At 40.9% G+C, this 4,570-nt stretch overlaps 1 long non-coding RNA gene across 1 annotated transcript; it reads left to right on the forward strand.

Moving 5' to 3' along the window:
* The first annotated feature begins 708 nt into the window (after positions 1-708).
* LOC113561799 lies at positions 709-1,220 on the forward strand. Its single transcript, XR_003406447.1, has 2 exons — positions 709-811; positions 966-1,220. It is a non-coding gene; the product is annotated as an uncharacterized LOC113561799 (long non-coding RNA).
* The last annotated feature ends 3,350 nt before the right edge of the window (positions 1,221-4,570 follow it).

Raw genomic sequence — 4,570 nt, forward strand, 5'->3', positions numbered from 1 at the left:
CTTAAAGAAATTAATTTTCCTCGTTGATATAGATACAAAGACCGAAAATATGATTTCACAAAAGTATTCTAACAATTCCCTAGTCGAGCAATGCGAGGAACAGCACATCAGGCAAGCGTCACGGTCAATTGCGACTTGCGCGACGCGTAGGCGACTTTTCACGCGCAATGATTTAACCGAATCACAGCATGAAATCAGGAAGCGCCTCGTGCCTACCTCTCATTCCAGCGCTTCCGGGGGTGAGTTTTAAAAGCGGTAATTACTTCCGTCCGCTTTGTTCACCACGTTTAATATCCGGGGTATTGCGGGATCTGGATCCAGGTGGTCACCACGAAAGTCGTCGCGAACTATTGTTCCCGCCCTTCGGATTATCGTATTACTTCGATTCCGCGCATCGCCAGGTGCAATACCGACGTCGTGGACATTGAAGAACACGTGTACGCTTGTATAATATGTTCGCATTGGAACTTCGATGAACTTTGCGCAAGATTACCCGATCGCATGTCCGATTGCAAAGGGCATGTGGCAAGAAGCGAATAATGCTGAAGTATATTCAGTATATTCAGTAGAGCGGAAATTTTGTGTTTTATATATATATATATATATATATATAAAATAAAAATATATTTATGCAAAAGTAAAACACAAAATTTCCGCTCTACTGAATATACTGAAACATATTATTTATTACTGCACGAGCAACTCTGGATGTATGTGACGGGCATCCATCTTGTTGTTCCTGGATAGCGCTAAAAGTAGGATGATCCGAATGTTTTTAAACATGCATAACTACAGAGATTTGAGTGAAAAGGTAATTTGACCTTAAAATAATACCTAAGGATTTACTTGACACCATGACATAACAACATACAACATATTTTGTACTTTATGTCAAAGTACTGCAAAGTACTGCTTTGGAGCCTCATAACTCGAAAAGTACTCAATGAAAAAATATTTTATTATAGTGTTTTGGAAAGCTCTCGAGATAAGCTACAAGAATATGTAATGAGAAATAGTAGGTTCTATTTAAGAAATTGAATATGACCTTCATGTGACCATCAAGTAACTCTTCAAGGTCAAACCAATGATACCATCTTATGTCCCCCTCGAAGCCATACAACTTTTGTCTGAAACATTTTTCTCTAAAATGTTCTATTTCCGAAATAAAAGGGCTGTACGGGTGGTCTGAATCACCCTTATATATATATATATATATATATCGAATTTTGCACTTTTTGTATTTTTTCAAACATCCAACGGGAACAAGAGTGAATAAGTCAACTACTATACACAGTCAATACTAACGCGGGTGTATCGGTCGATGAGACATACCGGGTATCGATTACAACCCTCCGTCTCAAAGGTGGAGGTCGGGATTCCGACCGAAGTCACCTTCGCAGACTTCGCAGGACGAACTTGATATCGCATGCATGGAATCGTAGGTCGCGCAAGCCGTGCTCTCTTTTAACCGCACGAACTAGGCGATTGATCAACCTTCACGATTATTTATTTAAGACTATTCCAACACGAATATTGTCGAATATAATCTGAGATTGTTTTGATATAAACCGATAACGATGAAGAGCTCTTAAAATTCTGGAAAGAAAATATTTTCACATATTTCCAATATTAGCCGTAAACCATTGTTTAAATAAATAAAATCGTAGTAAAGCTCTCGTATTTTATCTTTGTACAGAATTCTATAATAATTATCAAGTATCATTACATGTATAATATATTCTATCAGAGTCACGTATTAGGAAATCCTGAGGCAAGTATTTTTCTCACAGATACGAAACGAGATAGGATCAGATATTCACGCTGCAAGCTAAGAATTAACTTGCTCGCAGAATCTGGTAGCCAGCAGCCGGCATCGGGTTGCGCTCGTAATCCGTCGGGCGTCGATAAATATTGCTCTTGGAAAAAATGATGGCAGTCTCGTGCACACGCCAGTAGAAATGGGTAGGTACACGCGGTGTGAATGCCCGCGATGAATATTCGCGCGGCGACCGCGCTCGCACTCGCGCGCGATGGTAACGGTAGCTGTAACTTATCCGCTGAATAGGGAAGATGCAGTAAACGTTACGTACGTCCGTAAAGTACGTGACGTTATTGCGCGAATAAATCGTCAGCGCGAGCGAACGAGCCTCGCCAACGATATTCCCAGATCGTAGCGGCGTGACTCTCTCGCCTCAACGCGCGCGAAATCTAATTATATTTTGCATTTACATCTGTAAGGTTAACGTTAACAGGCGTTTCTGCCCACTGGACCATTCCGGTAGCGAATAAAACTAAGCGAGCCTCAACATTATGTCTGTCGCAGTGACGAGTGAGAATAATCTCTCGCAACACACTCGCATTTAGCGCGAAGTGCGCGTGAAATGTGAATAGCGAAGTATGGACTTTCCGGAATTTCTAGGATCGTAATCGTTTTAATTATTCATTGAAATAAAATTGATACTAATTTAAATAGGAAACTGCTAAATATCTACATTTTGTTTTATTTTTTTTATCTGAAGCGGAATTACAATATTGACAAAAGCTAAGACTAAGGAAATAACAATCACGAGAAATAATTAAGTTCGGAGAACAGTATACAACTGTTACACACGTGAGGTGATCGCATGAAATAGCAGGAGCTGTGATTTTTCAATCTTTTTTCGATGACATCACCGACGTTGCAAACCCAGTGAAACGAGACCGTTGTTGGGTACGTACCATCGTACATAGGAAAAGGATAGGTAGGATGAGTGGGTGAAGGGTAGTACGATGGTTAGGGACGCTTTGAGCTTACCGTGGCTTTGTGGGTGCCCCTTGTGCGTTCCGCGTCTGCGTTTAATATTGCCAAAGTGCTCAGGCAAAAACCGGCTGAATTATGAATTACCCCAGGAACGAATCTCGCGGCGTCACGTACGCGGCTTGTCCACTTACAAATCACAAGTTTGTATCGGCCGCTTTATAACAGACCACATGGTAATAGTTGCAAATTTAGACACTTACAGCGGTAGCAAATGTCGAAATATTCATTAAACTTTCGCACTAGTCTCAAAAATTATAATAATAGATAAGAAATAAATAAAAATTATATATATTGTTAAAAATATGAAACATTTTTAGCATGCTCTCACAAATTAGTTGATATTTTAATTTTTTAATGTAGCATACGATGCTAAACAACACATTATATGTAATTTTTGCAACGATAAATATAATGCATATTATTCTTTGTAGTTTGCATAAAAAATGTAAAACCTTTTTCCAAAAAATGCACTTTTCGTATTGACACTCTCCTTCTTAAGGCGCGACGTGCAGTCTAACCGGATGTCGCGTCACTAAAAAAGGAAATCTTCATTTCCTAAATGGATGGCGTTATAGACATTATTCTCTCTTTCGAAATATCAATAGTATTAAACATCTCTCCATCATACCCGCGCGTTCTATTCCTACTCCGGAAACGTCATTCGCGAATTATCACCGAGAATGAAAGTGAAGATCGATGAGATCCACGCACTGTTTATTCCGTTACTACATAAATGTCGAAGGTGGAAGAAGTCTGTCTAATGTCAGGAAGGGTTCGGTTTGCCTTGCCGAGATACGTCGAGGAAATGTCAAGACCTTTTCCACTCTTCGATCGCTCGCATTACCCGCGCAGGTCGTTCCGGCCCACGTACGTTAGTTCTCAACGCGCGCAATTCAAGTCATCGATTGATGCATGTTCTCATATCTTCGCAAGATAGAGTAACATTTAGCATTCCGGTGATACTAAATAAGCACAACGAATCGCGTGTTTTAAACATCTAAGAGAGACAAAACGCATTCATGAATGAGAAAATAAATGCAAAGAAACTATAACTGCACTGTTTTATAATGCACAATTGTGCATTATATTTTTACAGATTTTGGAAACTCAGTCTTCTCAAGTTCTCTTTACACTGCATTTTCAGATTTAATCCCAATAATATTAATTCTCCCTAAGTATAATAGTAAAGTCAACGCTGCCAGGAATAACTCTTCTGTTTAATGGCAACATTGCCTCTCATCTTTCACATTGAATGTGTTAGATATACTGACGCGAAACGACAGTCTACGTAGCGATGCAAACCGACACGTGGTGCAATCCAGTCGAACTATATCTCTTTCATTCGCGCTCTCGTATCTACACGTGCGCATCTATCTGTCCGCACAATCGCGCGAGTGCGTCGTGCACCGACGAAGGGATAAAGAGAGGAGCGTAGGAGCGACCGAGAGCGAAAGGAAGCGAACGGGCCATACGTCCATTTTTCACGGGCATATAAATGCGAGTTATTAATACGCTGGTATTGTGCGGCACAGAGAAGGTAATTAGCGGCCAGTTCATCAGTCACTCGGCCAGATCCCCCGACGGTCGAGGGAAAGAAGATCTTCCTCGAGACTTAAGCGAGAGCGGCCCAAGTTCCCATCCTCGTCCCAAGGTTACAAGAAAGATTAGATGGCTAATGAAACCGCGCTTCGTACGGGGAGGACAGAGCAAACTGGGCGCAACAGAAGAGAGAAAGAAGACGCGAGAATATAAAGCGCACTGAATGGGCAG

Source organism: Ooceraea biroi, chromosome 1, assembly GCF_003672135.1.
Source record: "Ooceraea biroi isolate clonal line C1 chromosome 1, Obir_v5.4, whole genome shotgun sequence".
In the NCBI taxonomy this organism is placed as follows: Eukaryota; Metazoa; Arthropoda; class Insecta; order Hymenoptera; family Formicidae; genus Ooceraea; species Ooceraea biroi.